This window comes from Rattus norvegicus, chromosome 7, assembly GCF_036323735.1.
Source record: "Rattus norvegicus strain BN/NHsdMcwi chromosome 7, GRCr8, whole genome shotgun sequence".
Classification (NCBI taxonomy): Eukaryota; Metazoa; Chordata; class Mammalia; order Rodentia; family Muridae; genus Rattus; species Rattus norvegicus.
This window is the reverse complement of record NC_086025.1, coordinates 136,227,763-136,251,234: the sequence shown is the minus strand read 5'-3', so window position 1 is coordinate 136,251,234 and position 23,472 is coordinate 136,227,763. Positions and strand designations below refer to the sequence as shown.

The window sequence follows — 23,472 nt, the reverse complement described above, 5'->3', positions numbered from 1 at the left end:
ACTGAGCCATCTTTCCAGCCTCTCTTTCTTTTAATGTTTCAGTTTTAAAACAATATCAAAAATGTGAAAATGAATAATAAAGTCTCCATTTAAAGTGGCTAATGCTAGAATTTATTATGTTCAGATATGTAGCAGTTTAGTAGTTAGCAAGCATGGAGGGAATTGCCATCACCACTGCCACCTTGTCTTGGCGACGTCTTACATACTGTTTTTCCTCTGGTGTAGATTAGTTTTTGTGTCTTGAGATTAAAAAGGGAAATTTTACTATTTCTTAGAGAGTAAACATAGGATTATGGCCAGCCAGTCTGCTTTGTGAGTTTCAGGTCAGCAGGGACTACATAGTTCGACTCTGTTTCATAAACAGGATTGATTACATCTTCACTGTTTGGCAAGTAAGGGGCTAGATATGTATCCCTGTCTTACATGCTTTTAATTTTTTTTTTTTACCAGAGATTACCCCTGCCTCTGTCTTCCAGGTGCTGGAATTAAAAATCATGTGTCACCATGCCTGGTATTGTCATTTCTCTGGAATATTTCAGACTCTTTGTCTCTATAGGTTTTTTTTTTAAGATTTATTATTTTTATATATGTGAGTACACTGTCACTGTCTTGGGACACACCAGAAGAGGGCATCAGATCCCATTATGGATTGCTGTGAGCCACCATGTGGTTGCTGGGAATTGAACTCAGGACCTCTGGAGGAGCAGTCAGTGCCCTTAACTGCAGAGCCATCTCTCCAGCCCTCTTAATAATTTTTCGTTTGTTTGTTTTCTTTAAGCAAAGTCTCTGTTGTCCATGAACTCATTTTGTAGTCCAGGTTGGTCTTGATTTGAAGGAATCTTCTGCCTCAGTGTCTCAGGTGATGTGGTTACATGTATACACCATACAAGACCCTCTGATTCTGTCTGTATAGTCCATAAAGTGAGTTTCACCAAACAAGCATGTGAAGTACTGTGTTCTCATCTGTTGGATTTATTTTCTTAAAAATCAGGTCAGTTTCAAGGTTGTACGTATGGTTGGTGGAATTCTGGTCTACCATCCTGGAGTCTCTTATCAGGGAATAAACCTGGCATGGTGGTGCTGACCTGCAATCCTAGCAGTAGGGAGGCAATGGAAGAGGATGGTCAAGAGCATCTTCATATCAAGTTGCAGGCCGATCAGACTCTGCGACCCTGGCTCAACAGACAGACAAAAGAGAGAAAGTAGGACAGTTTCCATTGACCAAATTCATTGGTACTTACAGAACACCAGATCAACCTTACATCACCAAGTGGATTCCTCCCAACTGTATTTATCACATGCTAATTGGTGGACTTTATTATTTTTACTGGCACGCCTGCCTCTCTCTCTCTCTCTCTCTCTCTCTCTCTCTCTGCAGGGGAGTGGGGTAGGTGGTTTAGTTTTTTGAGACAGGGTTTCTTTGTACACAAAGACTTGGATATCCTGGAGCTTCAGATTAGGCTGGCCTCAAACTCAGATCTTCCCGCCTCTGCTTCCCAAGCTCTGGGATTAAAGGTGTGTGCCACCCAGCATCTGCAGGTGGTTTTAAAGGTCTGAAATAAGCTATGAAAACAACTTAGTCTAGGCTGTGGTAACATGCCTTTGATCCCAGTACTTGGGAGGCAAAGATAGGCAGATCTATGAATTTGAGGATAGCCTGGTCTATGTAGTGAGTTCCGGGACAGCCAGGGAGGTACAAGAGAAACCCTGTGTTGAACCACTCCCATCCACCCCCCAAAAATGAAAATAAAGGAAATAAACTTTCTGCTTATGTGTTCTTTTCCAATGTGTAAGTGTGATAAGAATTTCTCTACAGTAGGGACATTTTTTTACTGATAATTATTATTGACATGAGGCTATCACATTGAAAATTCTGGGATGCTAGTGAAGTGGTTAAGAGCATTGGCTGTTCTTCCAGAGGACCTAGGTTCAATCCCCAGCACCTACATGTCAGTTCACAACTGTAACTCCAGTTCCAAGAGATCCAAGAGCATCTAGCTCTTCACAGATTACCAATACACATAAATAAATCTTTTTAAAAAAAATTCTAGGGGTTGGGGATTTAGCTCAGTGGTAGAGCGCTTACCTAGCAAGCGCAAAGCCCTGGGTTCGGTCCCCAGCTCCGAAAAATAGAAAAAAAAAAGAAAAAAATTCTAACAATGTTTGCCTTTTCAAAACATACTGTAATAATACAAGTGTTGAACTACATTTTAAAACTTTAGCACTTGTGTTTAAATGTTAGAGGCCCACTCTTGCAACTAAGCCTAAAGGGATTAGTAAATAAGAAAATAACACAATTCCATTTAGTTTGTCTAAAACTGTGGGCCTTTAATTTTGGAGGCAGAGCCAAGAGGATCTCTGAGTTAGTGCAATCCTAGTTTGCATAATGACTTGAGAATAGCCAGGGCTATGCAGAGAGACCCTGTCTCAAAAAAGAAATATAAAGTTGTGTGTGTGTGTGTAGTAATAAGCAGGGTGGTAGTTGGGAAAGAAGAAACATAACTGAAGTGATTTGTACATGGTTATGAAAGGATACTTAGTGTTAGGGATTGGACATGCTAAGCAAGTGCTTTACCATTGACTTTTCTCAGCCCTGACAATACTTTAGAAAAGGGAAAGGTTTGTTTGGTATCTAGCCAACACAGGGTGAAGTTTTCTGAGGAAAGCTAGTGACTTTGTTTATTGGTGCTGGAGTTTCTTTTCTATTTTCTTGATAGAGTATCATTATTGTAGCCCATGCTGGCCTTAGGTTTGTGATTCTCCACCCCTAGCTTCTCATGGTGCTGAGGATAGGACAGAAGGTCCTCCTCATGCTTGCTTATGAGTTCTGTCATGAAACTACGGTATAGCCCTAGTTTTTGTTTTGTTTTTGAAACAGGGTTTGATTTCTCTGAACTTGCTTTGTAGACCAAGCTGATCTTGAACTCAAAGAGATCATTAGCTTGCCTCTTCCTCCTGAGTAGTGGGATCAAAGCTCACTGCTGTGTAGCTGAACACTTTTGTCTAATAATTTTTATATATATTAACCTTCCTCCAAATTGGGCCAGTCCTATGCTAGCATTTAAAGGCATTTACTGTTCTTGTAAAGGATCTGAGTTCAGTTTCTAGCACCCAGATTAGGTGACTCACAACTACACATAACTCCAGTGTTACACTGACTTCCTTAGGTACCTGTATGCTCACATACACCCAGATAGAATTTTAAGAAATTTTGAAAAGAACCTAGGTGATTTGGGAAGAGTTGGCTAATATGTAGTACAAGCTATGAGTTTGTGGGATTCTGTAAGGCACTTGAAGCCACATATTCATTTCTGAGGACAACTTTACACTTGTGCTGGCAGAACACCCACAGTGACAACTGTGCCTATGTTTAGTCTGTCCAGGAGCTCAACCTACTATCTGTTTGTGGAAAAATCTACACTGTTCTTGTTAGCAACTATGAAAATATTAACCCTCTTAGAGTTTGTCTTAGGCCTGTAGGTTTATTTTGAACAAATTGTATTTTGTATTTTGAGACAATGTCTTAACCATGTAACCCTGGCCGGTCTGGAAATCACAGAGAGCTCTGACTGCCTCTGCCTCCCAAGTGCTAGGATTAAAGGCATGTGCCACTACACCTGGCTGTATCACGTATTTTTTTTAAAAAAATATTTACCCATTGATATGAAGGATGAAGGGTTTTATACAACACGGCATACTACACTGTGAGGAAGAAGCAGGTGGAATTTTGAATTTGGAGCCAGGGAAGCCAGCCTTGTCAGCATAGTGAAATTCTGTCTGAAAAGTTTTAAGTTGGTCATAGAGGCATATACCTTTACTCCCAGCACTCAGGAGGAAAAGGCGGACAGATATCTTGAGTTTGAGGCCAGCCTGGTCTATATAGTGTGTTTCAGGATAGCCACAGCTACATAGTGAAACACTGTGTTAAAAATGGGACAAAAGGGGCTGGAGAGATGGCTCAGCGGTTAAGAGCACTGACTGCTCTTCCAGAGGTCCTGAGTTCAAATCCAGCAACCACATGGTGGCTCACAACCATCTTGAATGAGATCTGATGCCTTCTTCTGGTGTGTCTGAAGACAGTGACAGTGTACTTGTATATAATAAATTAATAAATCTTTAGAAAAAAAAAGACAAAGAGTCAGGCTAGATGTGGTATCCCACACCTTTAGTCCTGGAATTTGCGAATCAGTCAAATCAGATCTGTGAGTTCAGGGTCAGCCTGGCCTACATAGATTCTCAAAACAAAAATGGAAAGTCTTAGACATTTTTGGGGGATTATTTGAAGCACACTTCTTATCTTTGTGTTCTAATTGGGTGCTGGAGGCAGAATGCAGAGATTGGAACATGCTGAACACATTCCCTGTTCAATATATACCACAGCCCCCAGTTACTGATCTTTAAAGATTTATTTCCTGCACTTACTAGCTTTTTGTAGCTTCTATAACAGCACACCTCAGAGGATTCTAGAGGCTGGAAATCTGCATTCAATGTCTTGAACCTCTTTTTTTCTTTCTTTTTTTTTTTTTTTTTTTTTTTTCTTTTTTTCAGAGCTGGGGACCGAACCTAGGGCCTTGCGCTCGCTAGGCAAGCGCTCTACCGCTGAGCTAAATCCCCAACCCCTGTCTCTAACCTCTTGTACATACCGGCTTCTGATGGCTTATGGCATGAGGTTCCTTTGCTGTTTCACATTCTGTTCTTTGCGTGCTGGGAACTCATTTTATTTCTTATAAAGATGAATGTGATTGTACTTAAGGCCTGCTGGGGTAATCGGGGTAAATTTCTTCTCATCTTTTGTCTTTTGTCTTTTTTTTTTTTTTTTCCCCCCGGAGCTGGGGACTGAACCAAGGGCCTTGCGCTTGCTAGGCAAGTGCTCTACCAGTGAGCTAAATCCCCAACCCCTCTTCTCATCTTTTAATAACATTGCTATGTAAGGTAATATTCACAAATTCATAGGATTAGGGTATGAATCTTTTCAGTGAGCCCTGGGGACTGTTACCCAATAAATTTCATCTAATTAAAAAAAAAGGATTATTTTAAAAAATGGAAGACAAATGAAAAATATAAAACTCAGAAACCTGGATCTTTTTTCTAAAGAATTGTAAACTTTTTTAGACTAATTGATATGTCTGAGTATTTTGCCTACATGTGTATATTTCATATGTGAATCTCTTTATGTGGGTCTGTTTCTGTCTCTCTGGTTATTTTTTCCAAACAGGGATTTTTTTTCTATGTAGTCTTGCGTGTCCTGGAACTCAACTCTGTAGACCAGGGTGACTTCACAACAAACATCTGCCTGCCTCCTCTTCTGAATGCTGGGACTGAAGGCATAGATCACCACTGCCCAGATTGCAGCTAACACTTTTAGAAATCACTAAGCTATCTGTCCAGTCCACAAAACGTGACTTCATTTATTTATTTTTGAGGCAGGGACTCTATTATGTAGCTCTGGACATTCTAGAACTTGCTAAATAGATCAAGCTGGCCTCCAACTCAGCAATCCATGAGTACTGAGGTTAAAAGATGTGAGTCACCATTCGTCGTTGAATTTAATTTTTTTTTTTTTTTTTGGTTCTTTTTTTCAGAGCTGGGGACCACCGAACCCAGGGCCTTGCGCTTCCTAGGCAAGCGCTCTATCACTGAGCTAAATCCCCAACCCCTGAATTTAATTTTGAAACTAGTAACTAAGTACACAGGCAGACCTTGAGCTCATTCCCAAAGCTAGCTATGGGAATGCTTGCTTGCTTATTTATTTATTTATTTATTTATTTATCAATCAAGACAGTTTCTCTGTTAATCCTGGCTATTTTTGAACTGTCTTTGTAGATGGGGCTGACCTTGAACTTTTTTTATTTTATTTATTTATTTATTTATTTTTTTAGTGCCAATAACTAACAATACAAATTAAGCAGAGTCTGGTGCTGAATGCCTTTTAATTCCTGCAGTTGGGAGGCAGAGCCAGGGGAATTTCTCAGCCTTGTCTATATATACACCAGTTTCAGGCCAACTAAAGTTATATATTCTCAACAATAACAATAATTCTAACATTTGACCATTATAGCCCTGTGTCATTTTGCCTAGAACTTGAGAGGCAAATACTTGATTGCTGGTTGATTAACTCCTTGGGCTATTAATATAGATAGGCAAACCTGTACTTAAATATATGCATAACTTCTTTTTAAAAAGTGTAGTGAGTTGGCCAATTGGGAGCCATATATTCTGAACTTCCCTTTCCAGTAATAAGTACTTCTTCAGAATTAAGTACTGACACATTTTTTTTGTACCCTAAAATAGGTCATAGATGGAACAAAGAGCTCCATGTGCAGTTTTAATTTACAGGTTTTCTGAGTGTGTGTTGTATTATGCTTCATGGCTAATACATGAGATTGAAAGATTGTTTCAAGGTCAGTCATAACAAATAGTACTCCTGTCTTCTCCATGGAGCCAAGGGGAGCACATTGAATTCAAGTACTCCCTGATTGTAATCTACATTCCTCAGAGTACAGCACATTTGCATCTGAGCCAACAGGTATAATTATGTTGGAATAAAATGCCCTGTACTAAAGAGGTCAGCTAACAAGCTGGGAAATCTTAACTTTGGTTTCTGAAGCAAATCCTTGAACTTAGTGTGCCTTGTTCTCATCCCTAAATCATTAAGACTCACTTGTACAGCGCTATGGAGGGTGATATACCGCTAATTTGTTCAGTATCTTTTAACAGTAAATTATGTCTAAAGATCTGATAAGACATAGTAAACCTCTTTTATTTGAGTAGTTGGAGACAGCAGAGATAAAATTAAAGATAATTCAGAAAATTCATTAAAGTTATTTTTTAGCTTCCTTTATTGTTAAACTTTTGCCTCTATTTCCAAAGTGCTCTCTTGTTCTTTTTCCATAACAGACCTATGAGATAGATTGGGCAAATAACAGCAAGTTAGTTAATTAAAGAATCCATTCATCAAGAGGACATAAAAATCTTGTGTTTATACAGCTAATAATAAAAGCTTCAGGGGCTGGGGATACAGTTCAGTGATAGAGTGTTGGCCTAGAATGCATTAGGCCCAGGGTTTGATCCTCAGCCTCACAGTGGAAGGGGTCTTATAATGCATGAAGGAGAAAAGGTACATGAGAAATAGCAAACTTCTGTGATTATATTTGGAGATTTAACTAATTGATAAAAACAAATGTAGAAAAGTATTGAAGTGGAAGACAGTATTATCAGCCAGTCTGACATTGACATCTGTAGAATAGTTTACACAACAGCAAAATGTTTTCAACTGGTATGGAATATAAGTCTCATTCAAAAGGCTGCTATTATATAAAGTTTTTTCTGATCTTAGTGCAACTGGATTAGAAATTAGTAAGACATCTAGGAAGTCTCCAAACAACATCAAAGTTACTCAAGGGTCAAACAACTGGGATGTAGCTCAAAATTTAGCTTATGCAAGGTGCTGACCTTCAGCACCAACCCCGAACAACAAAGAATTTGAAAGGCAGAGGTAGGAGGACCACATGAATTCAAGCACAGCCTGAGCTAATAGTGAGAGTATCTCAAAAGACAGAAGTAGGAAAACCAAACTGGAAGTTACTTGAGAATAGTAAGAGTGATAAATCAAAAAGAGTAGAACACATAAATAACTAATTTGGAACAAAAGAATTGATGTCTCAGTTGTTCCTATAGACCTTGGAAAAGTAATAAACATTAAAAAGCCTGGTTTGGTGCTTCTCTAACCCTATCATCTGGGAGGCAGAGTCAGCAGGATTGCTGCAAGTTAGAGACCAGCCTAGTCTACAAAATGAGTCTCTAGCCAGACATCTTTCACTTTTCAACCGGGAAAAGAGAAACTGAAAGTGATGCATCTGTTTTCCTTGTCTAATGAAACCCCTGTGCCCAAATTGTTTTGTCTTTTTCTCCCACAGCAGACCTATGAAATAAATAATTAGGGCATTGATTAACATTTAAGGTTAAGCGAGCTATTCTGTTTCATCTTTGATCGTTGATACAGCTAGGATCCATGTCTACTCACTGCAGTCTTCTTTCCAGTATTAAAGAGATGTGCTTGGGTCAGGTATGGTGACAAGGCCTTCAGTCCAAGCACTCTACCTCTAGTAATGATACTTTGTTACCGCTTTTTAAGTTGCTTTATTGGGGATGGATGCTTACTCAAGGTCAACCTGGTGGTCTGGAGTCCATCCCAGAACCTACATGATGGAGAAAACTAACTTCTCCAAGTTGTACTTTGACCTCCGTGGGCATGCTGTGGCACAAATGTGCCCCAACACAAACATACCTATACAGACTGTATATGTGCCACATGCTTGCCTGGTGGTGCCTGTGGATGTTAGAAGAGAATATGAGGGAACACACACTGTGACTTGTTATAATCTATCAGTCTTCATCTGTGAACTGCTAGGTGCTGGAAACCTAACCAGGTCTTCTGCAAGAGCAGCAAGCAGCTGCTCTTAACAGCTGAACCAATTACAGCTGTAATGTTACCTCTTAAGTAGCCTTCCCTTACTTTAATTTTGGGACACTTAAATCGTAGCTTAAGGCCTTAATGGAACTTAGTATGTAGTCTAGTTTGACTTGAGCTTTCAGTGATCCTTCTGCTTCAGCCTGTGAGTGCCATGAGGTTGTCGACCATGCCGCCTTTTTGATCTTTTGGATTGGCTTTGTAGTATTGGATGTTGAACTCTCAGCCTTCTGCATGCCTCACAGGCACTAACCCTCAGCAGATGAAGTTTGGCTGCTTCCAAAGCCCATGTAGTCCTCTTTTGCTCATTCAGTTTGTTGTTGTTTTATTTTTATTTTATGTACATTGGTAATTTGACTTCATGTATATCAATGTGAGGATGTCGGATCCCCTGGAACAAGAGTTCAAGACAATTGAGAGCTATAATGTGGGTGCTGGGAATCAAACCCAGGTCCTCTGGTAGAGCAGCCATTGCTCTTAACTGCTAAGTCATCTCTTCCAGCCCCTCATTTGGTTTTTGATTTTGTTTTTTGTTGTTCTTTTTGTTTTGTTTTTATCAAAACCTTTATGGAACACTGACTTAACCAAGGAGAAACTAAGTTTCCAGCCCATAGGCTGAAGACGGTAGATTTAGTGGCCATGTGGTGTTTGACACTTAGTGGGCTCACAACAAATATCCCAGAGCCCAGCTAAACAGTTTTAGAAAAGGAACAGAATGACTATATTAATCATCTTTTTGGCACAGGATTTGAATTGGGAATGTGGTTGGAAACTGGACAAAAAAAAAATTCTTACTTGGCTTAAATATTAACACATCAAAACACTTGAAGAGCTGGGTGGTCTGAGATCAGCCATCCCCTTAGCCATTTATCTGATGATGGCCTTTCTGTGCATTTAACTATCAATATATTTGAAGTGTGGAACACACTTTTATTATATTGTGCCATAGTAACTCACACTTAAATGTCAATAGAGACACTTGCTAAGACCTGCAAGGTTCAATAACTTCTGGTATGGGTTTGTTTCTTCTGTCATCACCCATTATGTATTTTTTTTAACAGCTTTTAAATTGCCACAAAGCAAAATTGGTCAGGATCATAATAGATGGCCCAGAAGCTACCAAGGATACCCTTGTATGGAATGGGAAAAATTCAATACTGGCTTGATTTTATTCATCTAAATTGTAGGGTCTGACTTCAATGTAATTCATGTTGCACATATGCCAAGGTGACCGAAAAGCACAGAGCTGTGCCATTGGCTGAGGAAAGCTCTCTTTAGTCCCTGAAGTTTACATTCTGAGATGTTTCTTACTTTATTTTAATCATGTAAAAATGTCTTTCTTTTCAGCATGTAATTAATATACAATTAGTCAGATTGTGGTATATTGACTTAAATAAATCATCTCAACAGTTAAATTAGTAATATTTTTAATTATGGTTATATAGGTTAATTTTTATGTCTACTGAATGCCATTACCAAACACAGTATTAGGCGAATCAAAATTTCCTGACTTAGTATATGCTAATGACCTGAAGCCCTGAGCTATTGAACTATAAAATCTGTAAACAATGCCAGGTAAAGACTTGAATTTTATGGCTGATGTTTGAAAAGTCTTTCATGTCAGTTTTATTTAGGTAGAGGAACATTTAATTTCTCTTTTAAATTATCTTCCATTGTTTTGAATTGGAACTCACTGTATAGGCTAGGCTGACCTCACACTCAAAAAGATCTATCTGCCTTACCTCCAGAATGCTGGGATTAAAGGTATGCACCACCACACCTGGCTCCAGCGTCTATATTTTATGAGGATAATCTGCCCAAGTGGTGTGTATAAATTCATGGTAATTTACCCATATTTTTAAAGATTTGTTTATGATGAAATCACAGGGTATGTGTGTGTGTGTTTAACACCCACTTGAGAGTAGGGTCTTAAGATGAGTTAGGACATTCCAGAGGTGGTAGAGTTTTTAGGAAGCACCATCTGGAAGACATTTTCCAATAATGATGCCGAGTTCTACTTTCTTATAAATCTTGGAACAGCTCGGTATATAGTATGTGCCCAGTGGTTAATTTACCAGCACCTTAACTAGATTTTATGACAACTTAAGAGGAGAAATTCAGTAGATTTTAATGGGAAAGGGAGAAATATTCAAGTAGCCTTATTTTGAAATATAAGAATTTGTATGCAGTTGCTAGGCATACTAGTTTATCAGACTGACATGTCAAACAGTTCTGAGAATTGAGTTCTATAGTCCACATTCATTTATATAAAATAATAGTGGTCAGGGCCACTACCTCTTGAAGAACCCATACCCAATCTTGGTAATGTCTTACTCATACCTCCTGTGCTGCTTGCTTGCTTCTTCCTTCTATTTTTTCCTTTTTTGAGACAGGACTTCTCAGTGTAGCCCTTGCTGTTCTCAAACTCTCAGAGATCGAGGTGCCACCACCACCTGCCTTAATACATCTTTTTTTTTTTTCTTGAAGATTTATTTTATGTATGTGAGTGCACTGTGGCTGTCTTCAGACACACCAGAAGAGAGCATCAGATCCCATTACAGATGGTTGTAAGCCACCATGTGGTTGTTGGGAATTGAACTCAGGACCTCGGGAAGAGCAGATAGTACTCTTAACTGCTGAGCCATCTCTCCAGCCCTTACTACATCTTTATTAATCCCCAGCTCTCCTTTGTTTAAGAGAGTGGTCAACTGGGTGTGTAGCACACACCTTTGGGTGGCACATAGAGGGAGTCTGTCATTGCTCTCTGGGCCAGCCACAGTAGTACTGTCTTTTAGAGAACGGTTAGAGTTAGGGATGGGGCACAAACATTCAAATGGAAATATAGAATGGCCTTTAACAAGGTCTGTCATATAATCTAAAAAAAGAAGGGAAACTGGGTAACATCTGTAATCCCAGTGCTCTGAAAACAGGCAGGAAGATTGTTGTCCATCTAAGGTACTAGTCAGAATGAGGCCTTGTCTCAAAACCAAAAATCAAATAAAGATTCTTTACTTTTTTGTTAATTGTAGCAGGAGGCTTTATTTATAGAATCAATAGTACCCAGCCTCAATGTAGTTATTAGTTGGTTGAAACTGTGCCTTAGTGTTTCATTTTTGGGAAATATTCTAGTAATTGTACTCAGAGCTTTGCACATACATGTTAAACATTCCCCTTACAGGATTTGAGATGATTCAGTGGTTAAGAGCACTGACTGCACTTCCAGAGGTCCTGAGTTCAATTCCCAGCAACTACATGGTGGCTCACAGCCATCTGTAATGGGATCTGGTGCCTTCTTCTGACCGGCAGGTATTCATGGAGGAAGGACTCTGTATACATAGAAAATAAACAATAAAACAAAACAAAAAACCATTCCCTTTACTACAGGCTCCACTCTCAACCACTTAGTCTGGTTTTTAAAGTATGAATTGTAACTGCTAGCCTCAGGGAACACACTTTTCTGTATTACTCTGTAGAGTAATAAAGTTTGTGTTTCCTGTGTGAGGCTTATTAATGATAGGTCTGTTAGTGGCCACAGTTAATCCTTCTCAACTCTTTCCTAATTGAGTCTCTTACATAGATACTTTAAAAGCTTTGACTTCTCCTGAATTGGGTGTTCATATGCACAAGTGTAGGTGGGGGGTGTTAGTTATCGGCCCCATGTCACAAAACCTGAAACAGACACCTGGACAGCTATAGTGTGCAGCTGTGCTGTGTTCTTGTTAATATGCTACATGACCCAATCTTTAGAAATTATAGATCCAGTGCAAGAAAGTGTCTTTACATTGTTTGTGTTACATACCTGAGATCATTGATACTTTAATATTCATGAGGAACAAAAGACGTGAATAGATTAAAGTGGTTCTGTAAGTTTGACTGTATCTGTTTATTTGCTGTGATTGCATAGAACACTCCTAGAAGTTAGGACTGTTACTAACAATTGAAGCTTCCCATATCCTACAAAGTTTGTTCTAGGTTTTTTAAGACTTACTTATTTTATGTATGAGATGTATGAGACAGTGTTGCTGTCTTCAGACACACCAGAAGAGAACATCAGATCCCATTACAGATGGTTGTGAGCCACCATGTGGTTGCTGGGAATTGAACTCAGGACCTCTGGAAGAGCACTCAGTGCTCTTAACCGCTGAGCCATCTCTTGAGCCCAGTTTGTTCTAGTTTTAGTCTTTGAGACAAGATCTTTTCTATGGCCAGGCTGGCCTCTTGCTTCTGCTGCACCCTCCTGAGAAGTACTGGAGGGCTGGAGGCAGCACTACAATGCCCAGCAACCCTGAACTGGTGTCTTTCTTCAAGGGTCTTGAGAAGAAATTTAAATTTTTCTTTGAGTATAGTGGTATGTGCCAGTAATCCCAGAACTAGGGAGGCAGAGGCAGGAGGGTTACTGTAAGTTGGAGGACAACATAATTGATTATATAGAGAGAGAACCTGTCAGGGGAGGGAAGATAGAGGGGAGGGAGCCTGGGTCATATGAAGCCTTTGATCAATAGCATTTAATTTGTGTGATAAGAGGGAGATTTGCACATGTTTTTCCCTTCCCTTTTTTAGCCAGAGCTTGCTGTCTGGAGAATTTTTGCTGCTGTTTTGTTTTGTGTCAAGCCAAGGTTTCTCTGTTAGCAACTCTGGCTGTTTTCCTGGAAGTCGGTTTGTAAACCAGACTGGTCTTAAACAGATTGACCTGCCTCTGCCTCCTGAATGCTGGGATAAAAGGTGTGCACCATCACCTGGCTGGCTTACGGATTCTTACTGGGATCCAAAAATGGAGAATTCATTGATTATGCATCTGGATACTACTACCAAATAACTTGGTAATTCAGTGAAGTGCTTACCAGTTAGTTATCCATATTGCTTTGTTTATTTAATTGGTAATTTAAAAAAAAAAAATGCTTGCTATGCCATGATCATTTAAGACTAGAGCAGACCAGCAGACCAGGACTTTGTGGGGAGTTTCACTCAGTAATTGCTTAATGCTAATAGTTAGCCACTATACCTATTATTCTGGATTGACAGGGACTTTTTTTTTTTTTTTAAAGATTTTTATCTATTTTTATGTATGTGACTACACTGTCACTGTCTTCAGACACACCAGAAAAGAGCATCAGATCCCATTACAAATGGTTGTGAGCCACTATGAGGTTGCTGGGAATTGAACTCAGGACCTTGGCAAGAGCAGTCAGTATTCTTTTTTTTGGGGGGGGGGGGCTGGGGACCGAACCCAGGGCCTTGCGCTTCCTAGGTAAGCGCTCTACCACTGAGCTAAATCCCCAGCCCCTAAATGCTCTTTTCTTTAGTCTAGAATTTTGTCCCCATCCCCTCAGGGTTCTTTGTGTAGCTCTGGCTGTCCTGGAAATCACAGTGAATGGCCTGCCTCTGCCTTCCCAATGCTGGAATTAAAGGCTTGTGTACTATTGTCTGGCATCCCTTATCTTCTTTCTGCAATCCTCCCCCCAACACACACACACACACACACACACACACACACACACACACACCACACTTTGTTTTTTGAAGATTCATCCTTTAAATAATCCTTTGTCAGTGGTTTGGAATGTGGGTCTGACTGCCCGACCACAAAGTTCTTTGCTGCTTTTCCAAGACTGGTTTCTATCCATGTTCCTGGCTGAGGACACTATAAGGTGAAGTTGTCTTATGTCATTTATAGGAAGATCTGTTGGTACTGATCTTTTCTTAGCCCTATGGGCTCTAGTTGCTACAGGCTATGGTGTATACTCCATTAGTATTTAAGAGACAACTGAAAGCTGTTTTGCTTAAAAAGGCTCTCTAGAAACCTGAGAAGTTCCTTAGCTCTTCCCATGAAGATTTCCATAAGGATAAGGTTACTTGTCCTCTCTTCCTTTGCCATAGTATCAGGATTCTGCTGTAATCACTCCATCACCTGCCAGCTATATCATTTCTCATACTCGAATGCTCCTTCCCAGGCTCAGTTTGATCCACCAGTCTCGATGCTTCATCTGGTACAGGGACGAGCCTTAAATTGTCCATCTGGCTTTGTGTTTCATTTGACCCTAATACACTGGGTCGCACTGTCTAAAAGAGAATTATGTCCCCTCCCATGTCTGAGTGCATTTCTCATTTCTAACTGCAGTTCCTGAGCAGATCTGTAACTTCAAGGTTAAGATAAGACACATTCCATCAGAACTATGTCGTCATCCTTGCCAGCTTCTGATCTGTGACCATCCAGGAGATTTATAATACACTTGTATGCCATTCTTTAAAGAATATTATGGTTGGACTCTGACTCCTGGCATCAGGCCCAATTTGATTTGTCAGCTGTTAGAAAACCCATTTCCCATAGAAAAAGGGACCTTGATTCACAAGCCCTTTCAGGCTGCTCTTACAGATAGAAAGGAGTTAATAGATCTGAACCTTTTTATTTCCTATTGTTCCCCCCCCACACCCCCACCCCGGAGCTGGGGACCGAACCTAGAGCCTTATGCTTGCTAGGCAAGCACTCTACCGCTGAACTAAATCCCTAACCCCTCCTGTTGTTTTATAAGGGTAAAAATGATGAGAATATTTTGTCCTTTGTTGTTTTGTGCACATACACATGAGCATACTTCGTAGCAGGGTATTTACACCATGGCAAGGAGTAGAGGCCAGAAGACAACTATGTTAGGGTTTTTATTCCTGCATAAGCATGACCAAGAAGCAAGTTGGGGAGGAAAGGGTTTACTCAGCTTACACTTCCACATGGCTGTTCATCACCAAAGGAAGTCAGGACTGGAACTCAAGCAGGTCAGGAAGCAGGAGCTGATGCAGAGGCCATGGAGGGATGTTACTTACTGGCTTACTTCCCCTGGCTTGCTCAACTTGCTTTCTTATAGAACCCAAGACTACTAGCCCAGGGACAGCATTACCCACAATGGGCTGGGTCCTTCTTCGTTGAATACTAGTTGAGAAAATGCCTTACAGCTGGGTCTCATGGAGGCATTTTCTCAATTGAAACTTCCTTTCTCTGTGATAACTCCAGCTTGTGTCAAGTTGACACACAAAACTAGCCAGTTCAATTGACCCCTTGTCAACTTGACACACAAACACATCGCTTTAAGCCTCAGCCTTTACTTTCTTATTCATCCCCAAGATCTAAATAACTTTGAGTTCCACAGTCTTTACATATTAAAAGATCAATCCATTTAAAATATCCAATATCTTTTAAAATTGAAAGTCTTTAAAATTCAAAGTCTCTTAACTGTAGACTATACTAAAATACTTTCTTCCTTTAAGAGGGAAAAAAATATCAGGGCACAGTCACAATCAAAAGCAAAATGAAACTTCAACTGTCCAATGTCTGGGATCCACTCATGATCTTCTAGGCTCCTTTAAGGGCTTGGGTCACTTCTCCAGCACTGCCCTTTGTAGCACACACGTTGTTTTCTAGGCTCCAGATGCCTGTACTCCACTGCTGCTGCTGCTGCTCTTGGTGCTCATCTCATGCTACTGGCATCTCCAAAACACTGCTGTCTTCCACTGCAACTAGGCTTCACCAATAGCCTCTCACAGGCTCTCTAAATGGTACCAAGTCTCAACTCCTTTGCATGACCCCTTCAGTCCTGGGCCATCAGTTGCAACTGAGGCTGCACCTTCACCAATGGCCTTCCATGGCCTCTCACAGTGCCCAGCCTCAGCTGCTCTTCATGCCTCCTTCATTCCTTCAAAACTAGTACCACCTAGGTGACTCTTACACACTACCAAGTCCAGCCACGCACAGCACAAGGTACAACCTTGTCTACCTCTGGAACACAGCCTCAGTGGGCTCTCAGAGAAAACTTCCCATACGATTTCACCTCAGTGGGCTGGAGAGATGGCTCAGTGGTTAAGAGCACTGACTGCTCTTCCAGAGGTCCTGAGTTCAAATCCCAGCAACCGCATGGTGGCTCACAGCCCTCTGTAATGAGATCCGATGCCCTCTTCTGGTGTGTCTGAAGACAGCTATAGTGTACTTATATAATAAATAAATAAATCTAAAAAAAAAAAAAAGATTTCACCTCAGTGAGCTGGTTTCTTCTTCTTTTTTTTTTTTTTGGTTCTTTTTTTCGGAGCTGGGGACCAAACCCAGGGCCTTGCGCTTCCTAGGTAAGCGCTCTACCACTGAGCTAAATCCCCAGCCCCAGCTGGTTTCTTCTTAACACCAATTTCTTAGCCCCAGCTGACCAGTATCAATCGTCCCAGAAATGCAAAGGTTTTGATTTGCAGTTCTGGTATCTTGTTAATCACAGCTGATTCTTCAGCCCCAGCTGACCAAAGCCACAACATCTTCACAATCAAAATAGCAACAGCCCTGATAAGAGTCTTTAATCTTTCCTCTGAAATTTCACAATCCAGGTCTCCATCTTCTGCACTGTTTTCAACATTATCTTCCAAGCTTCCACAGAAGCTCTTAACATCCCAATAGCTCTTCTAGCTCAAAGTTCCAAAGTCCTTTCACAGTTCTTCCCAAAACACGGTCAGGTTGTCACAAGAATACCCCATTTCTGGTACCAATTTGTCTTAGTCAGGGTTTCTATTCCTGCACAAACATCAATGACCAAGAAGTAAGTTGTGGAGGAAAGGGTTTATTCAGCTTACACTTTCATGTTGCTTTTCATCTCCAAAGCAAGTCAGGACTGGAACTCAAGCAGGTCAGGAAGCAGGAGCTGATGCAGAGGTCATGGAGAGATGTTAACTTACTTACTTGCTCAGCCTGCTCTCTAATAGAACCCAAGACTACCAGCCCAGGGACAGCACCACCCACAATGGGCTGGGTCCTGCCCCCTTGATCACTAGTTGAGAAAATGCCTTTACAGCTGGTTCTCATGCAGGCATTTTCTCAATTGAAATTCCTTTCTCTGTGATAACTCCAGTTTGTGTCAAGTTGATACACAAAACCAGCCAGTACAACAACCTTGAGTGTCAATGTTCTCTTTTCCACCTTTGTGTGGGATCCAGGGATCAAGGCTTGCATAGCTCTTTTATAATATAGCTCTTTCAATATAAATCCAGCCATTTCCCTAGTGGGTATGCCATGAGGACCTATTACTTTAGATTTTTAATTTATTTTTATTTTATGGGTATGGGTGTTTTGCTTGTGTGTATGCTTGTGTACTCCAGGTCAATTGTGCTAGTCGAAATCAAACGAAGTTGTCAGATCCTCTGGGATTAGAGTTACAAACAGTTGTAAAGCCACCAGTGGGTGCTGGGAATCAATTCTGGTACTCTGGAAGAACAGCCAGTGCTTGTCAGTGCTAAGCTGTCTATGCAGCCCTGGCTTCTTCTTTTTTTTTTTTTTTTTTTTTTCTTGAAACAAGATCTTACTATATAGGTGTGGAATTCACTGTGTAAACCAGGTTGGCTTTTAACAGTGAGTCCACCTGGCCCAGCTCTACCTCTTCAAGTGCTGGGATTATAGATAGGCCTTTGCTGCTGCTCCAGCTGTTTGTTCCGTTTCAGTTATGCTGAGGTTTAATATAAAGGTTATTTGCTCAAGAGTAATTTACCTGGTAAATTACTACTTTGACCATATTTTATTTTCTCTGGTTATATTTTTATATTCTTTAATTAAAGAAAAAGATGAGGCCAGGCATAGGGATATACCTCTCTAATCCCAGCACTAGGGAAGCAGAAGCAGGTGGATCTCTGAGTTTGAGGCTAGCCTGGTCTATACAGAGTTCCAGGACAGCCAGAGCTACATAGATCCTGTCTCAGAGTTTGGGGGATTTTGTTTTTCGGGGTGTGTGTATATGTGCGTGCCTGTGCATGCACATATGCAGTGCACGTAGAAACCAGAAGAAGGTATCAGATCCCCTGAAGATAGAATTACAAATAGTTGTAAGCCACCTGACATGGATGCTGAGGGTCCTCTGGAAGAGTAGCAAGCTCTCCTAACTACTGAGCCACCTTTCCAGACCTCAGTTTATTTTTATATTTGTCTTCTTATTATAGCCCAGATGGGCCTCCAGCTTGTGATAATTCTCTTTTTACCTTCTGATGTTGGTAGCAGAGCACTGGTACATTGACTGGGGAAACGGCTTGGTGAGTAAAGATGCTTGCTGTCAAGCCTGATAATCTATTCAGTGTCTGGAACTCAACAGAGGAAGAGGAAGAGTATCAGCCAATTCCCAAAGTGTGTCCTTTTATCTCCATATAAACATTATGGCATGCAGGCAACCAAACACTGTGCGTGCGTGCATGTGTGTGCGTGTGTGTGTGTGTGTGTGTGTGTGTGTGTGTGTGTGTAGAGAATATGGTACATAGTATATATATATATATTATAGTATATACTATGTAGCACATAATATACTATAGAATATATGATATGTATATATTGTATATAGTATGATATATAGTATATGTATAGTATATAGTATGCACTATTAATGTATAGTGTGTATATACACTTGTATCTTTTTTTAATTTGAAAAGCTGTGATAGTGCGGGACATAGTGGTACACACCTCTAATTCCATCACCTCAGGATGCAGAAACAGAAAACATACAGATATAGATCTATGAGTTCAAGACCAGTCTGGTTTAAGTTGTTAGTTCCCCGGGGTGGTGGTGGTACACATCTTTAATTCCAGCACTCAGGAGGCAGGTAGAGCTCTGTGAGTTCGAGGCCAGCCTGACTCTACACAAAGAAACCCTATGGGGGGGAGGGGAGAATGAGAGACAATGAGAATTAGTGAGTTGCAAGACAACCAGGGAAACAGAGAAGCTGTCCTTTAAAGAAAGGGGGGGAGGTGCAAAAGTCCATAAGTTTCTGAACTTTGAGAAATTCTCTAGTGATTTTTTTTTTAATTTTTTTTTTTAATCATAGTGGCAAGCATTGCTTGATTCAGGAAGCTGAGGCAGGAGATTGTAAGTTTAAGGACTTCTTGGGTTAACTCGATGAGACCATTTCTCTGAATAAAAATAACTAAATGGACTAGAGAGATTGTACATTGGTAGAGCACTTGCCCAGCAGTGTTCAATGTGCTTGGTTCAATAAATCTAGTACCATAAAAACTCTCATAATCTGACTTTGGTATGATAGCCAAAATTACCGCCATTCTCTACTCAAAAGTACCTCTCTCCCACCCACACTGGCCATAAATGTAGATATCCACCTGCCTCTGTCTCCTGTACTGAGAGTAAAGGTATGAACCACCATGCCCTCCTGGCTTTCTTTTCTTTTGTAAAGTTTTTATATAGATATGTATTATATATTGAACATAGTTCCCTACCCCACCCACTCCTATCCTCCCATTTCTCATCCCTCTGTAGTTCCTCTTTACCCCTACACAGTTTTAGTTCTACATACATGATTTTGTATCTATCTATGAAGTAGGAGCTACTATTGAGAGAACATACTATATTTATCTTTGAGACTGGCTTCTTTCGATATGATTATCTCCATATACATCTGCTTTCCTGCAACTGATGTATTTTCTTCTTTATGTCTGAAAAAGATTTCATAGGGTATGTATGCATTTACTTTATCCATCCCTCTGTTGCTGGGCACCTAGGTTGGTTCTATATTTTTGTTGTAGATAGCATTACTATAAATGTTGATGTGCAGTATCTCTGTGGTTTGCTGACTTGTAGTTCTTTATTTTTTTCTTTTTAAAAAGTTTTTAAAATTTTTATGTTTAAGTGTTTGATTGCATACATACATGCCTGTTACCCTTAAGAGGGTTTCAGATCCCATGGGATTAGAGTTATAAGTGGTTGTGAGCCACTCTGTGGATGCTGGGAACTGAACCCTGGTCCTCTGCAAGAGCAGTAAATGTTCATAATTAGTTGAGTTACTCCTCTCTCTAGTTCCTGTAGTTCTTTACTGTTTGATTATCTCTTTTCTTTACTCTCCCATTGAAGAAGCCACAAAATTTAAATTCCGATATGTGAAACAAATATGTTTATTAGAGCCAAGTGAAAAGACATTGTATATATGTCTATATGTGTCTGATTTTCTTTTTTTCTAAGACTAGATCTCTTGTAACTCATGGCAATGTAGTTGTGTACGACCTTAAATTCCTGATGTGTTTCCTGTTAATGGTCTTTGCTCTTTTATTATTATTATGGTATTATTATAATACCCTTCTTTTCTTGGGTATTAGGGATTATTAATATGAAGATTTATATATGAGTAATATATTGGGATATTAATTACTAAAAGTCTGCTTTATAGCATTATAAGAATAACTAATAAATACTGTGATGGCTGTTGCCAACTTGTTCTCCCTCGCCTTTAAACTAAGGAACTAATTTTTCCCATCTGTAAATTCAGTTGAAAGGGTTTTTTCCTTTTTCTTTTCTTTTCTTTTTTGTTTTTAAGATTTATTTATTTTATTTATATGAGTGCACTGTACCTGTCTTCAGACACACCAGAAGAAGGTATCAGTTCTCATTACAGATGGTTGTGAGCCACCATGTGGTTGCTGGGATTTGAACTCAGGTCCTCTGGAAAAGCAGTCAGTGCTCTTAACCACTGAGCCATCTCTCCAGCCCTCTTTTTCTTTTCTTTTTCTTTTTTTTTTCCTTTGGTGGTATGGGGGTGTAGCTCAGTAGTCTGTATGGTTAGCATTTCTTCTAGGCTCCTCCTCCCCACAGTTACCTGGCAACAGCCAGGTATGCCTTGCTAACTATAATAGGGGCTGCTTGCCACCTCCTCTCTCTTGCTCTTATTCTCATACTCTCCCTGACCACTTTCTCCCTTTCCCCCTCCCTCCACTTGTTCCTGGCAGACCTTTCCTCACTCTCTCCCTCCCTCCCTCCTTCCCTCCCTCCCTGCCTCTCTCTCTCAACTCCCTTCCCAACTCCATTTCCCATGCCCTAAATAAACTCTGTTCCATACTCTAGCTGATACTATATGGCTGGTACCTCAGGGGGAAGGGATGCCTTAGCTTGGGCCCATAGAGGCACCCCCTCCCACCTCACCGTACCTGGCTCTATCAAACATATCCTGGCTCTTTGTTTTTTGTTTGTTTGGTTTGTTGTTTTGCTTTTTAAATAAAACAACAGTATAATGCCCTGGTTTCCATAATCAGCTCCCAAAATCACAAAGCTTGATCCCTGGTCATTGTTTGTTTAAAGTCTTTGGGTTCTGTTGTAATTCTCTCAAACAAGAGATGTTACATAGTAAAATATTTTCCCTCTCCCTTTCCTGTTACTTTTCCCCCTCAAGCAATTTTAATTAACTGGACAGATGATGGGAAAGCCTTTGTCCCGAATGATTCTAGATAAAGGGTTGATTGTCCTGATCTGTTGTAGTACCTAATCTTGCTTTTCCCCTTCTTCCAGTGAGCGATAATCCTGTTAGGTGGTCCTAAAATGCTATTGATTAATTCACAGCGCTTTTAGAGAAATAAGCCTAAATTTTGGACTTTAAAACAAAGAACCTAACTCCCTTGAGCTCTGAAAGCCTTAGCCTCGGGGCCAGGGGAAGATACCTTCCAACTTCTCCACCCAGTCTGCAGTGAAAAGGAAAGTTAAGCCTTTTAACTTTTTCATTTGCCTCTCCCCCCCTTAGTCTAGTACGGCTGCCAGTTGTCATGGCAACGGACTGGGACAGCTGCGCAGTGGCGCCCAGGCAGCTGGGTGGGGGCGGGGGAGCTGCCAGCCCGCCAAGCCCCAGACCTGGGAGGGGAGGCCCCTCCTGTTAGCCCAGAGGGAAAGAACGAACTGGGGCGATCCGGTAGGTAAGGTAGGGAACCCCTATTGATCTACTTTGAGGGCTTCTCTTCAACATAAAGGTATAAAGAAAAAAATTCTCTTCCTCAAACTGAAGAACACATATGTAAATCCTTGTTGTTTTTTTTTTTTTTTTTTTTTTTTTTTTCCTGGTGAGGCAGGGAAGGCCATAGCCACAATGCTTAACTGCATGCTTCCAACATGGGGCTGGTTTTAACCCAGCGCTCTGACCTAAAGTGCTCAGCTCCCGGAAATTCCAAGGTGAGTGGGGGTGGGGGTGGGGTACTCTCCCTGGAATATGACATTTCCTGTCTGTGGTGAGGTCGGAGGCTGTGTTTATTTTAAATAAACCTTATATATTTTTTGATGTTTATGAGTCTTCTAAATAAATGGAAAGATTATTTCAAAACCCCTTAACTACATTCCCCCAAGCCTTTCTCAAATAAAGTTACCATAGGTCAGAAATTAATATAAGCAGTTTTTGAGGCGGGCATACCTATTTGCTAACCAGTTTTATAGGTAGGATTTTCAACACTTTATTTTTGTAATAATTTCTTACAAATTAATAATTTAAATAAATTGTTAAATACAACTTCTGCTTCTTTGACTTGAACATGATTTTAAGATTAGCTGCCCTTTTTATTTCTGAGATTGGCTTTCTGGCCAAGATGGGAATGTTCTGAAAAATATCTTTAGAGATTATAGCAAAATAACAATGGAGTCAACTGAGAATCAATTCTTGCTACTTGGTAATTCAGACTATGGGTGCCATTTAACATTGTTAAAGAATTATTTTAAAATGATTATGGTAACAACAGTGTGGGAATTTTAAAAACTAGATTCTCTGTGAGCACTCCTGATGTGCATATTTCTGAGCTTAACTCAGTTTCCATTTGTGCTGCCTTGCTGTGGCTTTTCTGGGGCCTGAGGCTGATGAATAAGTCCTCTGTGTTCTTAGGAGGCTTCATGTTGATGCAGAGTCTGGGGCCAGACTTCTCCTTCCTCTTCCTTTGGCCCAAAGTCAACTTCAGTTAAGAGACAAGGTACCTCCTGAACTATTTAGGTTAGTTGAGCTCTGGGAATTACAGACTAGTCCAGTGAGTAATTCTGAAATTTTTTTCTCTGCCCCTCTTCCCTTTTATCCCCAACTGAGCTTGCTAAAAAGAAGACTTAGTATGTTTGAGCTGTCAGCCTTGCTTCTGTGAGCTGATAGATAATCTGAAAGGACAGGCTCAAATTGTTTAAGGGAAATGTACCAATTCAATGGAAATGTGAGAGATGGCCCAAGCAGGATGTGTGTGTGTGTATCCTGAGAGTTCAGAGTAT

The 23,472-nt window shown here is 40.3% G+C and overlaps 1 protein-coding gene across 10 annotated transcripts in view; it reads left to right on the top strand.

Moving 5' to 3' along the window:
• Nucleotides 1–23,472, top strand: part of Cbx5 (chromobox 5) — a 50,749-nt gene that overhangs the window by 3,341 nt on the left and 23,936 nt on the right. The window contains exons 1-2 of one of the 10 annotated variants that reach the window (XM_006242391.5): nucleotides 22,021–22,150; nucleotides 22,308–22,407. The exons of 4 other annotated variants lie outside the window; for them this stretch is intronic. The gene's annotated coding sequence lies outside the window, so the exon portion shown is untranslated. Of the gene's footprint in view, nucleotides 1–22,020; nucleotides 22,160–22,303; nucleotides 22,408–23,472 lie in introns of those variants that run through there. 5 more of the 10 variants (XM_039078943.2, XM_017594793.3, NM_001106797.3 and 2 more) reach the window with 5 other exon arrangements.